The 15,724-nt window shown below is 38.3% G+C and overlaps 1 protein-coding gene across 1 annotated transcript in view; it reads right to left on the bottom strand.

The window, feature by feature from the left end:
* Positions 1–15,724, bottom strand: part of LOC134647267 (leucine-rich repeat-containing protein 15) — a 64,154-nt gene that overhangs the window by 7,017 nt on the left and 41,413 nt on the right. Inside the window, exon 2 of the mRNA XM_063501544.1 lies at positions 364–405. The gene's annotated coding sequence lies outside the window, so the exon portion shown is untranslated. The remainder of the gene's footprint in view (positions 1–363; positions 406–15,724) is intronic.

Here is a 15,724-nt window from a genome sequence, read left to right on the forward strand (position 1 = left end):
CATTTTATTTTATTTTCTGCTACTAACTCTCGATATGCCTAGGTAAAATAGTGTGAAAATAACAGTAGCAAAAAGGAAAATCCACAGCTGGATGAAATTGAGTCAGAACAATGCAAGCGTTTAACGCTCTTTAAATTCAATATGTAGAAATTAAATTAATTGCATCCGCATTTTACCTACATTTCTATAGGAGTTTGACTCAATTAAGTACCCTCACCATGAGTTTATGCGGTTTTAAAAACACCGATGTAAGTACGAGGGAGATGCTCTGTGAGCTAGTTTACGCAGTCGCACGATCAAATGGTAAATATGCAGATAAAGTTGATAGACAGCAAACATGTCTAATTTGCAAAAACTACCCACCTTTGACCTTGTCCAGCCAAGCGGGAACTTCTTTATTGCAACCTGCAACAACAAAACCAGTTATTAATCACATGCCGTATGTAGACAAACAATTTTATGGCAAGCACATATGTGGCGTGATACGCTACTATTATTATAATTATTTACAGGCGCGTACTTTATAAAAGTGAAAACAAAAACAGATGTCAGAGGTCGGTGGCCTATAATGATGAATGTTCCTTGTTCACGTTTCAATTGCTTTGCTCTATCGATTTTGCATTGGAATTATACGTGCATTTGTATACTTAGTGGTGATCTAGCTCACGCTTAAACAGAAAATACCCGTGCGTAGTCGAGTATCATGAAGTAGGTATTATAAATATTTAATTAGCGCGAACGACAATTTTATTTAAGTATATTATGTGTTTGGACTACGTATTTTTTTTTGTCAATTCAGTACACTTTATTAGTACACAGCGCTCAAACGGTGCCAAGGGAGGTGGGGTGGGTTTTTATATACGAAAATCCTTGCGAGCCCGGGTAAGACAGCACCCTGCCTCTTCTTTAGAGCAAATGTGGTTAGAATTGCACGTCCAAGGTGTAGGTCGGTTTGCTATCGGCACGGCATACAGGCCAGAATCTGTATCTGTCGAAAGTGCAGTCGACGCGCTTAACGATTCATTGGACTTTTTTGCATCTTGTAAGAACTTGTTTCTACTAACCGATTTTAATATTGATGTACAACTGGGGGATAAAATTAACGTAAAAAAATTAACGACATTCTTATCACACCGTAGCCTTGTGCAACTCGTAAATGAGCCGACGCGGATTACACCTGAAAGTTCAACCATTTTGGACTTGGTGATAACAGACTGCCCTGACGTTTGCAAAACCATCCATGTACATCACAACCCTAAGCTTAGTGATCATGCGATGATATTGGTAGAGTTGTTAATCAAAAAACCAAAGAAACCTCCTCAATACACATATAAACGACTACTGAGCCAAATAGATATGACTAAATTTAAAGTAGACCTGGAAAATATGCCTTGGTGGGAAATTAGGGAATTGACGAACATCAATTGTAAGGTCAACCGTTTTAATTGTCTTGTCACTGGTTTATTCGACAAGCATGCCCCGGTACGCCGAACACAGGTCAATCGTGGATCTCTTCCATGGGTTACCGACACAATTAAAACTATGATGCGTCTCCGTGACAACGCCTTAAAGAGAGCTCAACGAACTAAAAATGAATCGCACTATAACCACTACAAAGACTTACGAAATTTCACTACCGGGGCCCTGGAACGTGAAAAAACGGCATATTTCTCGTTTTACGTCAATAAAAACAGGTCACATCCCAAACAAATGTGGAACTATCTAAGAAGCTCCTTAATTCTAGGTGAAACCGAAGCACAGTCAATTCCACAACATCTATCCGACGCTGACGAGATCAATAATTTCTTCTTAACACTTCCAGGAACCCATGAGACGGACCGTGACATGCTAGCGTTGTTTGAGCATCATAATCAGGCAAATGTATTTACATTAAAAAGCTGTACAGAAGATCAAATCCTCAAAATAATTAACTCAATAAAAACAAACGCTAGTGGCTGTGATAATATCACAATAGAAATGATCCGCCTCACGCTACATGTTACCCTGCCAATAATAACACATATAATCAATGCATCTATTGCATCTAGTACCTATCCGGAGGCTTGGAAGCTTGCTCGGGTAAAGCCGATACCCAAATCGAATAGAACCGAAGACTATAAAGATTTACGCCCGATTAGTATCCTCCCGGTACTTTCAAAAATTATTGAAAAAGCAGTCTGTGATCAACTCACAAAGTACTTAGAGGTAAACAATCTACTACCAGCTACGCAGTCAGGTTTTCGGAGCAAGCACGGAACGGCCACGGCATTGGCCAAGGTCACAGATGACATCACTGCAGCGACAGACAGGGGTATGGGATCTATCCTCGTCCTACTAGATTTTTCCCGCGCATTCGACTGCCTTAACCAGACACTGCTGCTTTCGAAAATGGCTTACTACGGCGTAAGTGCATCTTCATGTACATGGTTTCAATCATTCCTCACAGATCGAAAGCAGTACGTAGAAATACCAACGGAACAAGGCAAGTTGATAAAGTCGAAAACGGAAAGAATCAACCGCGGCACACCGCAGGGATCAGTTTTGAGTCCGTTGCTCTTCATTCTGTACACAGCTGATATGATTAGTAACCTGAAACACTGTAACGTACACTTATACGCAGATGACACTCAATTATATTATTCATTTGATCCAAAAAACCTTAATGAGTCCCTTAATAAGATAAACGAAGACTTACTAACTATAGCTAAGTGGTCGCAGAAAAACAATCTTGTGTTAAACCCATCGAAGTCACAGTATATAGTTATAGGAAATAAATGGCAGCGCGCAGCTATCAAAGAACAGAACCCAAGCGTACAAATTGGTAACGAGCCTATCAACCAAGTTGAAAGTACTAAAAATCTGGGTCTCGTTGTGGATGGCGAGCTGCGTTATGTAGAGCATGTTAATTTAAAAATTCGAAATGCCTTCTACAGACTCAAGGTATTATATAATATCCGAAAATATCTATCAGTGAAAGTGAGAGAGATACTAGTGGAATCGCTGGTACTCTCTCATTTTAACTACGCAGATGTGGTGTACGGGCCAAGACTGTTAGCAGTAACGAAAAAAGCTATCCAACGCGTACAAAATGCATGCGTTCGTTTCTGTTATGAGGTGCCTAAACGAGCACACATCACTCCATTTCTTAACGACAAGAAACTACTAAACATGGAGAACCGTAGGCAGCAACATTTGGCTTATACAGTTAGAAAGGTTTTAGACCTCCAGGAGCCCTACTATCTATACGAAAAGCTAAAATGGATAAAAGACACACGCACCAGGCCGCTAAGAAACTGCACTAAACTTGCCATGCCTAAATATAAAACAGCGTTCTTTAGAGGGAGCTTTAAATTTGCTGCTTCCAAAGTGTGGAATGACCTGCCTCCGCCCCTCCGTGAGCCTATACCGCTTTTTAAATACAAACGTTTAGTAAAGGCTCACTTATTAGACAAGCAGAGTGGAACCCTCCCTCCCCACTAAAGTTAAACAATGTATGTGTTCACACCTCACAGACGCATAGACATATACACACATATACACACACACACACACGCACGCGCACACACACACACACACACACACACACACACACACACACACACACCGCCATACAAACACAATCGCGAGCATTTGTAATACCAATCATAATATTAGTTTTCAATTTATATAAATCCACTGTTGCAATATAGTACAACTGGTATTACTTTTAAGTGTCTAAAATGTTAGCAAGTGTTTCGTTTTCTCTCTCATTGCAATTATGTACTATTTTTTGACTGTATTTTAAATGTAGTATTTTTCATCTGAAATGTTAGTAGTAAAACCCTATGTATACAAACGAGCACAAACGTAGGTACTGTAATTTGTCATAAATAATGTAGGTAATATTCTCCGACCGTCCTTAGTCTGGGACCGGTCTGAAAACCAGCGCCGGGCACCTAGGCCCGGCACACGCTGAGACTGGAACCCTTTGCCTAATACAAAGATCTTCTCACTTTTGTTTTGTATATGATAACAACTGTTTTATTTTATTATGTAAGTAATTCTAACTCTATTTTATGTTCATGTATGTGGCAATAAACAATTCTTATTCTTATTCTTATTCTTATTCTTTATCAAACTACATAAGTAGGACTTGTAGTCATGCTTGTTATGAAAAAAAAGCTGCACTTTTGGAGGAAAGCAAGCCGCTTTGCACGATGATAGTGGAGGCCCATTAAAACATTTTGTTTCGAGGAACCCGTAATTTCGTCCCTTAGAGGCCGAGGTGAAACGAGGTCTGTTAAAAAAAGAAAAAATATCCTACAAGTTTCACGGATCATCCAATTTCGTTAAATTTGGTGTCAATTGAAAGAAAATTACATTCTTAATTATAAAAAAAATAAAAACAAAATATTATTAAAGAAAAATAGTGTGAAAAGATTGAAAACCTATTTTTTCCTTTTACGGTTTATTTGTGCAAATAGTGTCTTCCACATTGAATAATGTTTAGAAAAAAGTACTGTACCATAAAATTAAACACATTTTTCATCATATACTGAAAACCGCATCAAAATCGGTTAAGCAGTTTATGAGATCCATGTTTCAGAAGTTGGCTTAGTTTTATTTATTTATTTTATAGACCAAGAAGCATGTAAATCATAGTAAATTTTAAGTATTTTATGGGTATTTACTTTATTTATTTTAAAAATATGTGTATATATTCACAAAAAACTGGACAAGTGCTAGTCGGACTCGCGCACGAAAGGTTCCGTACCATTACGCAAAAAACGGCAAAAAATGTACGTTTGTTGTATGGGAGCCCCACTTAAATATTTATTTTATTCTATTTTTAGTATTTGTTGTTATAGCGCAACAGATATACATCATCTGTGAAAATTTCAACTGCCTAGCTATCACGGTTCATGAGATACAGTCGGATGTTTACCAGTTCTGTTCCGTTTGGACAGACGGACGGACAGACAGCGGAGTCTTAGTAATAGGGTCCCGTTTTTACCCTTTGAGTACGGAACCCTGAAAAGGTCTATTCGCCTTCATTCGTACTTAGCTCACCTGGTACGCTGCATGCAACGTATGTTTGTGAAGTGCAGCTTGAGTTGAGGGAAGGTTAGTTACAAGTTTGTTCTTTAAGTACTGTAAAAAACCGTTCTGTGCTCTGCATGTGCATAATACAATTTAATAAAATGGTTTCCAGGGAACCAAATAAGCTTACTTAGGTATAAGCTTACTTAGGTATAAAGGCAGGAGGTACTTCAGAATGCTACTGGACGCTGGACGTGTTGGAGTCTCAGGGCCTAAATAGGGCTGACGGAAAAAGGCCAGATTGTTTGACACTGCTGAAAACGCAGCCCCGTTTGGGATGCGACGTGTGTAAGCACACTTGCCCCTTCACACCTACCACAGGGCGCGTCGGAGCAGCCGCCGAAAATACAGCAAAACTTAAACGAGCGAAATATTCTAATTCTAATTTGGAGCCTGCCTACGAATTTGTACATAGGTACCAGTAGCCGTAGAGACCAGCGGCTCTTAGTGTGCTGAGGCAAAAAAAACGATCAATAAGTTAAGACAATGATGCCTACGTGAAAAAAGGGGCGACCCCAGGTCCGACGCATATTTAGTGTAAGACACGTCGTTAGCCACACAGCGAAGCAACGCGAGCAGCGTTATAGGCACAAGCTCATCGGAACCATCTACCGCAAAAGTACTGCAAGTTCCCGGCCCTAATTCTGCATCCAAAAAGGAGTCGAACAGGATGATCGACCCACTATCTCCAAAGCTGTTTACCTCTTGCCTACAGGAAATCGTCCAGAAGCTGGTGGCTAAAAGGGAAACAATGGGCATTGACGTCGGCGAAATAAGGTTGAAAAACCTGCGTTCTTCCGACGGCATAGTCTTGTTTCCCCACACTGCACCTCATTTAGAGAAAATGTTAGACCTTAGACCAGCAAGTCTTGAAGTCGGATTCGAAATGAACAGGACAAAAACCCAGTTAATGGTCAATGGAGTGAAACGTAGGGTCACGGTAGATGGGCAGGATATACAATTTTGTTGACGAATACACCTGCATGGGCCAGATAGAATCATTCAATAATATGCAGTCCAAGGAAATCGATCGACGCATCGAAAACGCCTGGAAGACCTTCTGGTCCACGAAGGGCCATCTTCCACTGGCATCAAAACACAAACACTTCAACATGTGTATCCTTGCTTATCCTAACAACCTACAGCGCATAAACTTGGTCATTAACAGAAGCCCAATAATAGTCCCAACTCAAGAATATGACAGTACTAAAAATCGCCATTTAATAAAACTTAGCCAAATTTGAAAACTTGAATCTCATAAACGGCTTAACCGATTTTGATGTGGTTTTCAATATACGATAAGAAATATGTTTGCTTTTATCATTTAGTGCTTTTTGTAGACTTTTTTCTATATGGAGCACACTATTTGCAAAAATAAAGTGTAAAAGGAAAAAATTAGTTTTCAATTTTTTATACATTATTTTTGTATTGACATATTTTGTTTTATTTTTTTTTACGATAAAGAAAGTCATTTTCTTACAATTGATACCAAATTTAACGAAATCGGATGATCTGTAAAATTTGTAGGATTTTTTTTCTGTTTATAACAGACCTCGCTTCACCTCGGCTCCTAAGGGACGAAATTACCGGTTCTTCGAAAAAAATCGTTTTATTGAGCCTCCACTATCATCGTGCAAAGCGGCTTGCTTTCCTCTCAAAATGCAGCTTTCGGGCAAAAAAGCTTCATAACCAGTAAGACTATTGATTCAGTCGAATTTCTAGTAGTCTTGGGTTACAATTTTACAAAAGTTAATAATCCAAGCAATACATATACACAACATATTACGTAGATACATATCTATGTGTCTTCTAATAGTTCCAAAGACAACTCCGTTTTTCGTTAGGCCTTGAATAGTTGACATATTAGATCATATTAAATCTGCTTAAATGAGCACATTCGATAGCGATTCGTCGAGTCCGTGTCGTAGGACAGGCCTAGTCAACTTGTGCAAGTACTAATACTGGTTCTAGCTCGCTTCGGGGCGTCGTGTCGTAAGTAGGAAGAAATATTAAAGGATACTTTATTGCGTATTATAGTATCAACGTAGGTACATGTTAGAATTTATGAGTTTAATATTGTTGCAGGTAAATAAGGAAGCGCTGGTGGTCTAGCGGTAAGAGCGTGCGACTTTCAATCCGGAGGTCGCGGGTTCGAACCCCGGCTCGTACCAATGAGTTTTTCGGAACTTATGTACGAAATATCATTTGATATGTACCAGTCGCTTTTCGGTGAAGGAAAACATCGTGAGGAAACCGGACTAATCCCAATGCGGGCCTAGTTTACCCTCTGGGTTGGAAGGTCAGATGGCAGTCGCTTTCGTAAAAACTAGTGCCCACGCCAATTACTGGGATTAGTTGCCAAGCGGACCCCAGGCTCCCATGAGCCGTGGCAAAATGCCGGGACAACGCGAGGAAGATGATGATTGTTGCAGGTAAATCTTTAGACTCGGGCGTTTGCTAGACCTATCTACGATGTAATAAAACCATCCTTTGGAACTAAACCTATTTAAGGAGTGAAAAATATACTATTATTACTACTAGTAGTAGTAGGCAAACTAATAGTAAAAATTTAATAATTTATCCCGAAATGAACGACGTAAACTAAGTATAGGTATATGAAGGAGTTCCCTCCATTTCTCCAAAATCCAGGAGATGATGACAATGGGACAAACTAGGAAGTTACCCTATCAAATAAAATAAAAAAGATTTTCCCAAACAAATGCTCAAGTATACCTATAGGTATACTTGAGCATTTGTTTGTTGGTAGGTTACCTATTGTTGTTCTTAGAGTGAAACCTATTGACTGAAACATACCTACGAACTGCCGTATTCGAACTTCAAGATATTCACAAGAGACGACACGTACTAGATCCATTCCAGATACGTTATAGTTTAGATTTCAATTAGTTCTCTTTTACAGCGCAATTCGGGCAACCAATGTCACTTTTACGATAGATCGTGTGTGACGTTTAGCGTCGCATTTAGAGTTGGAAACAGGTAGGAAGGAAATGAAAGTTGGAAAGAGGTAGGAAGGAAATGAAGGTTGGAAAGAGGTAGGAAGGAAATGAAAGTTTAATTTAGAAAAGTTAATTAATATTAGGTAATTAAAATTACAATAAGTTAGCTAGGGCCGTGAGTCCTTATAACTGAGCCGGCAAGAATGAAATAATGAAACAAGTCTTTAATAGGAGGCACTTTCCTGGGACTCTACTTCGCAGGCGGGCGGTTGTAGATGGCTCCGCTGAATAAAGCAGGCATCGCAGTCGCAGGTCCAGAGTATTCTAAGAAGGCTCCGCACTGTGGTCCAGGATCCTCAGCTCGGAATGGAAACCTTCCAGATTGTGGAGCATGCGCATAGCGCAACCCGGGGTAGTGCAGGCTAGTGGGTTTTCAGAGTCAACCCCAGACTTGATCCCTAGCAATATTGGTCTTATTAGAATATGCACACAACGGTGACTGCGTCATCTGGCCCGCAAGGAAAGAAATATCAGGAAAGTTAACCTTTTAGCATTTCTTTAGTGTTCACGGATGAAGCAGTCAGAAAAGAACAGATTAGTTAACAGCATAAAAGAATACAACGTAAAATTATTCCCATAAGAAACTTAGATTAAAGATTCGCAACACTTACCCGATCCGGGGAAATGTACACAGCATAATACTAATAGGGCATGATCTAAAATAATATCAAGTTAGATAAATTACATTATTTTAGAGATATTTAGTATCTTTTTTGCATAAAATTGTCGACGATGTCATTATTTTTCTTCAAGTGACAGACTTCTGAAAACTATTTGAAAATGTTTTCTAAATTTTTACAATCCGCCAGCACAAAACGCTTAGCGCAAACGAGGTTTTATAGCAAACCGTTACATACCCCCCTTTTTAGGTTAGGATTTTTGCTAAGAAAATCCGCTGCTAAGTCTATTTTACTTAATAGAAATACAAGTTATCAATCAGGCTTCACACACAAAATACCTCTTCATACTTACAACACGCAGACAAACAAGCAATAAACACTATAGAAAAGTGTTTTTGCGTCCATACAGGCTGAGTATTTTACTTAAGCTAGAATAAAATACTCTCATATAACTACTAATAGATGTTGATTAGTCTAACTCTAAACCTCAGTATTCAAGTTGTTCCGCATACTTTTCTTTTTTATAAAACTTTGTAGAAGTCTTATATCCTAATATAAGAGGCAAACAGCTCATTAACCGGTAGGGGATAATGGCAAATTAATTTCTCGAACTTTGTAGAAGTTCATTAACCGGTAGGGGTTAATAAAAAAATAATTTGTACCTATTAAGTAATTAGAAAATTCAAAGAATATGATAGCGGTTTAGTTAGTATATAACTACGAGTTTCATGAGGATAGTTTTACAGAATTAGACTATAGACGTAGATAGACGTAGAGATAGCAACAAGGGAAGAAATTAATTTTAGCACTTTAAGGATGACAACATAGTCTGAGACTTAGAAAGCCTATCCTTGACACTATTTAGATCAATCGCAGGGTCTAAGTGAGATTCTAAAATATCCTCAGGTGGTATGTTTAATTTTACCATCTGGCTTCGGAGATCTTGTACTAAGCCAGCTGAACCACCTCTGAGAACGACCTCGTATTCAAGCTCAGCTTTTTGCAGAGACAAAAATTTAATAGGGTGAGCCATGATTAAGTCACACGAATAGGGTAGGTGTTGTGATTACACAGTAGGTTGAAATACAGTTTTAGTTTCTTAGTATGTGGTTTTAAAACCCAGTTAGTTAGAAGCTACATTAGTAAGGTAAAGGCTATGGAAATTACCATTTCCTTGACAATAATTAACAAAAATAGAAAACCACGTACCAAGGAACTGCTCTAATCAAACTTAAACTAAATATGACAGTACAAAAATGACTTAAAAATTAGAATGACAAATGAAGCTACCTACATCAGTGAAAACCAAAAAAAATGCTAAAGACCTGTTTCGGTAGTGCTCAGCTCAGTTAAACCTAGTATGGGCGCCAATGTGACGTTGGGCGCCAATGTGACGTTTAGCGTCGCAGTTAGGGTTGGAAGGAGGTAGGAAGGAAATGAAAGTTGGAAAGAGGTAGGAAGGAAATGAAAGTTGGAAAGAGGTAGGAGGGAAATGAAAGTTTAATTTAGAAAAGTTAATTAATATTAGGTATTTAAAATTACAATAAGTTAGCTAGGGCCGTGAGTCCTTATAACTGAGCCGGCAAGAATGAAATAATGAAACAAATCTTTAATAGGGGATCCTCAGCTCGGAATGGAAACCTTCCAGATTGTGGAGCATGCGCATAGCGCAACCCGGGGTAGTGCAGGCTAGTGGGTTTTCAGAGTCAACCCCAGACTTGATCCCTAGCAATATTGGTCTTATTAGAATATGCACACAACGGTGACTGCGTCATCCGGCCCGCAAGGAAAGAAATATCAGGAAAGTTAACCTTTTAGCATTTCTTTAGTGTTCACGGATGAAGCAGTCAGAAAAGAACAGATTAGTTAACAGCATAAAAGAATACAACGTAAAATTATTCCCATAAGAAACTTAGATTAAAGATTCGCAACACTTACCCGATCCGGGGAAATGTACACAGCATAATACTAATAGGGCATGATCTAAAATAATATCAAGTTAGATAAATTACATTATTTTAGAGATATTTAGTATCTTTTTTGCATAAAATTGTCGACGATGTCATTATTTTTCTTCAAGTGACAGACTTCTGAAAACTATTTGAAAATGTTTTCTAAATTTTTACAATCCGCCAGCACAAAACGCTTAGCGCAAACGAGGTTTTATAGCAAACCGTTACACGTGTTAGATATCTATTAGATGTGAATTAGATCTCCAAGTAATATCTTGTGAAAATCGTTCAAGAGTATCTCCAGAATCGCGGAAATGTCAAATTTGACAGGTTAGATCTTAAACATATCGTTATCGTATCTTGGCGATGTCTAAAAGACATCTAATAGATGTCTATTACAAAATCTGAATCGGGCCAGAAGTTACAATTAGAACATAGATGCCTGCGAAGTTTCAAATTACAGTATAAGTACCTACTTAGCGTAAAAAGCAGCAAGATTGGACAATAACGCGTTAATTGCAATGAACGAAATCAGATGCAACACAACACAGTACGAACCGTTACGCAGTACTTAGGCTTATAAATAGTTTCGGAGTTGGAGAGTCGGAAGTGACGGAACCAGTCGGAAGTTTGTGGTTGAGAGGAAGCGGAGGATTTAGTTGCCTGCGGTCGGTGTGTCCCCGGGCGACGGACTATATACAACCCCTATTAGATATGTACATTTCAGCCATCTCCCGTTTTACTTGAATGTTGTTCAAATTAGTAGCATTATTGACGATAAGTTTGAGTCTGATTTGTTGTAAGATTTTAGAACCTGTAGGTATATATCTATAATCAGATAGCGTATCTATCGAACGCGGTTTGTGCAAATTCTGAATTCGGTATGTCTCGCTTGTCAAACTTATAAATAATGTTCCATTACAACATTTAAAAAAATCTGCTACCTAATTGAGAACCTCCTCCTTTTTTAAGTCGTTTAAAAATACGTAGGTATTTGCAGAGCTAGATGCCTATTGCTTTAGTTCTACGTCAGTTTTGTATCACACTTTAGTAAATACGTAAATGCAACAAAACAAATACAATGCGTAGCTGTTTACTTCCACGCAACATTGTATGTACCTTCATATACCCGTACCTACTAAAATACTTAAAATAAGTATTGCCCAATCATGCATGACCTTCGTCACAACACTGTTGCAGTTCACAACTGTTACGAGTTCAAATTTGCTTACATGATGCGTAAAGTTCCATCACCAAATTGTTCAGAGTGTGATGTAGAGGAAGACGTCTATCACATCCTAATGGAATGTGTTCGCAACGAATCAGTTCGCCGAGAGATTGACGATGTTAACTTTTTTAGGATTGGTGGATGTAATTATATATTATCCCAGCCGCTGTCAGAGGCTGCTAACTTAATTTATAAGCTGGTAAATGTAGGATTAAGTAGACGTTAAGATTTATGTAATATATACAGAGCGACATCGTCACTCAGTGACAAAGCTCTTAAAATAAAGAAAAAAAAACTGTTACGAGTTGTGAACTGCAACAGTGTTGTGACGATCGTCCATAGAAGCACGACATCCGATATTGTTTTAGGAATTACGTCATCATAAAGGACATTTAACCATGGACTGGACTCCATATGTAGTATTCGTAGGTAGGTAAACATCTAACAAGTTAGCCGTTGTAGGTACTTACCGAATAACCGAATAGAGGTATTGTATCAAAATGAATGTTGGTGATGTTCTCAATCATTATTATCATTAAGTATCGTTAATAGAGATATTGAGCTTTTGATTATTGAATGTTTCTTGCCTGGATAATAGTCGTGAATAGTCGGAAACTGTATATTTTAAGTCATGTTATGTTATGGTTTGGTTGTATATAATATTTGGACATTGCTTATCATTTAAAAAAGCAAAATTTTCCTAAGCCTCAGAGGTTTCAAAAGGCCAATGTATAAATAGTAGTTTAATTATTAGTTAACACGACAAACGTAAAACTCTCTAAATTAAAATTTATTTCGCGGTCACTTTGCGAAAATTTACTATTTCAGGCAAGACCCCGAAAATTAATATAATCATTCATAAATTCGTTTATTCGTCTGGTTCGTAATTTATGGGGTAGTCTGTGGCTGGCTAAATTTATTTTACTTTGAAGGCGTTACTATTCAAATGCGGACAGCGCCTCTATATTAGTTTTAGAACTAGCATCGCCTTGAATGCAGATAAGGTCGTTAAATGCTCCGGTATTCTCTTGGCAATACGTGACAAATTCTGTGCAATCCAGTGTAACGTGACCTCTTGATACGTAATAACTATGAGTAAGTGAAGAGCGCTGCTAGACAGGTTATTCTGGCGAACTTGCCCACGCTTTCCATGCGATTGAAATGATATACGCCTATTCTTAACGAGTGCTTAGACACATGAACCAGAATAAGTTTGAACTACGAACGCTCATTGATCTTTGTATCAAGGGTTCAAATTATGCTTGCGATGAGCACACATAGAATTTATGAAAAGCCTGCAAGCTAATACAGTCTGGCCTGACGCAACGGTATTTAATAATTGCCACTAAAATCGGGGAATTCACCAACGGTTTGCAAAACATATTTCCTTATATGTATGCTAAATTTATTCATTTTGAGGGTGAGGTTTCTTGATGTTTATTTTAGTATTAGTACTCGCCAAGTCCTGGTTAAGTAAATGCATGCAAATTACCTAATAAACTATACCTAATTTACTTAGGTATTTAATGCAATCACAACTAACAATTGGTAACATCGTGCATTGATATTAAAATATCAAAGTATTCATTCAGTAGCCTAAAAGCATGATTATTTTAATTGCAACCGATTCGATTAATTTTGATATTGAAGTAAATATTAGATGTATGGCGCTAAATGTTTTTTTTTAATAAATCTAGAAAATCGAAATACTTTGTAAATGCCTTTTTATCGCTCAGGACGACTTCGACATTTTCCTAAACTTGGCACTTTCCTATCTTGTCTCTTTTTTAACTTGCCATTCTTACCTGGTCTCTTTCCCAAACTTGTCTCTATCTTAACTGGTCTACCCTCTGGACGACACGCCATTTTCAAAAATTGACGCTTTCCTAACTCGTCTCTTTTTTAACTCGCCATTTTCTGATTTTATGTAAGGTATCGCATTGGAGCGAAAAAACTAGCAACTAAACAAAAAATACGAGTACCTGTACTTAATGCACCTGTGACTGAACACGAATGCATAAAGTTTGCTGTGCCTAAACTACATACATGCACCTGAGGACCAAAACTAGTTTTTTTTATTTTTTCAAGTTGGTCCAAGTGCGCCGAAATTTGGCATGGCGGGAGATAGAGGCCTCTAGATTCCTATGAAAAAAAAATTTTCGAATCTAGAGGCCTCTATCTCCCGCCATGCCAAATTTCGGCGCACTTGGACCAACTTGAAAAAATAAAAAAAACTAGTTTTGGTCCTCAGGTGCATGTATGTAGTTTAGGCACAGCAAACTTTATGCATTCGTGTTCAGTCACAGGTGCATTAAGTACAGGTACTCGTATTTTTTGTTTAGTTGCTAGTTTTTTCGCTCCGATACCTTAGATAAAATCAGAAAATGGCGAGTTAAAAAAGAGACGAGTTAGGAAAGCGTCAATTTTTGAAAATGGCGTGTCGTCCAGAGGGTAGACCAGTTAAGAGCGCTCCCACAAGGAAAGTCGAAATAATGCAAAATTGATGATATTCCTCGATGACATTCAGTACTTTACGCTCATTATTAGAAATAATGAGTACTTGTTCCAGTAAAAGCGTCTTCTTATCTTTAGGAATTACTTTGTAAATATTAGAAAAAGGACTTATTAAATTAGTAATGATTTTTTTTCTGATGGTCGTTTCCGAAAAACCACGTCTAGTACTGAATTGTCAGCTCGTATTTGTAAATGTTGAGAAGTTTACTCTGGTAAAGCTGGCTATTTTGTATTACTAATACCCTGTACTTTAGGAATTACTTTTGACATTTTTCCTAAATACCTGTTAGAAAGAGAAAATCGAAGAAAAACAAACTCAATTTTCTCTCCGAAACAAGTGTCAATTCCTACGAAATTCTACTTAATATCGAAGTAATTTTCATACTCAAGCAATCTGCAGCGTTTGCTTATACTGTTGGTATACATTAGTGTTTATGAAATTCTACTATAATTTTTTGGCAATTTTTTGAAAACGACTCTAATATTACCGATGACGCGCGGTCGTGAGCTCAGTGCCGCGGCAGAGCTTGTAGAGGTAGGACGTGTGTCGGTCGGCTCCGCACGTTTACAACGGCGTCGACGAGGTTTATTATCGTTGTGTGCGGCAGGCGCCGTGTAAAATGCTATACTGTGTGCGTGACGCTGCGTGTAAACGGCGACTGAGAAACTTTGATCCTACTACTGTGTATTTGGTTTTATATAGTATAGTAATGCAACCGGACCGCATTAAAAATATTTGTAATGACCTGATATTTTATAGGTACTAAATGAAAAAAATGGCTGAATTCAAATGTTTTTGATGACATCTCAGAATATACATATATAGGTCCACATCCACAGTATAGGAGTCTGATGATGGAGCTGGAAGGTGGTCAACGGTACCAGTCAACCACGCAACTAAACCACTTCGTGTTTGGGCTCGTTTGATTCCTCTCAACGAGATCTTTGACACAAGATATAACTCAGGGTCTGATGATGGAGCTGGAAGGTGGTCAACGGTACCAGTCAACCACGCAACTAAACCACTTCGTGTTTGGGCTCGTTTGATTCCTTTCAACGAGATCTTTGACACAAGATAGAACTCAGGGTCTGATGATGGAGCTGGAAGGTGGTCAACGGTACCAGTCAACCACGCAACTAAACCACTTCGTGTTTGGGCTCGTTTGATTCGTCTCAACAAGATCTTTGACACAAGATAGTACTGAGGGTCTGATGATGGAGCTGGAAGGTGGTCACCGGTACCAGTCAACCACGCAACTAAACCACTTCATGTTTGGGCTCGTTTGATTACTCTCAACGAGATCTTTGACACAA

This window comes from Cydia amplana, chromosome 4 (genome assembly GCF_948474715.1).
Source record: "Cydia amplana chromosome 4, ilCydAmpl1.1, whole genome shotgun sequence".
In the NCBI taxonomy this organism is placed as follows: domain Eukaryota; kingdom Metazoa; phylum Arthropoda; class Insecta; order Lepidoptera; family Tortricidae; genus Cydia; species Cydia amplana.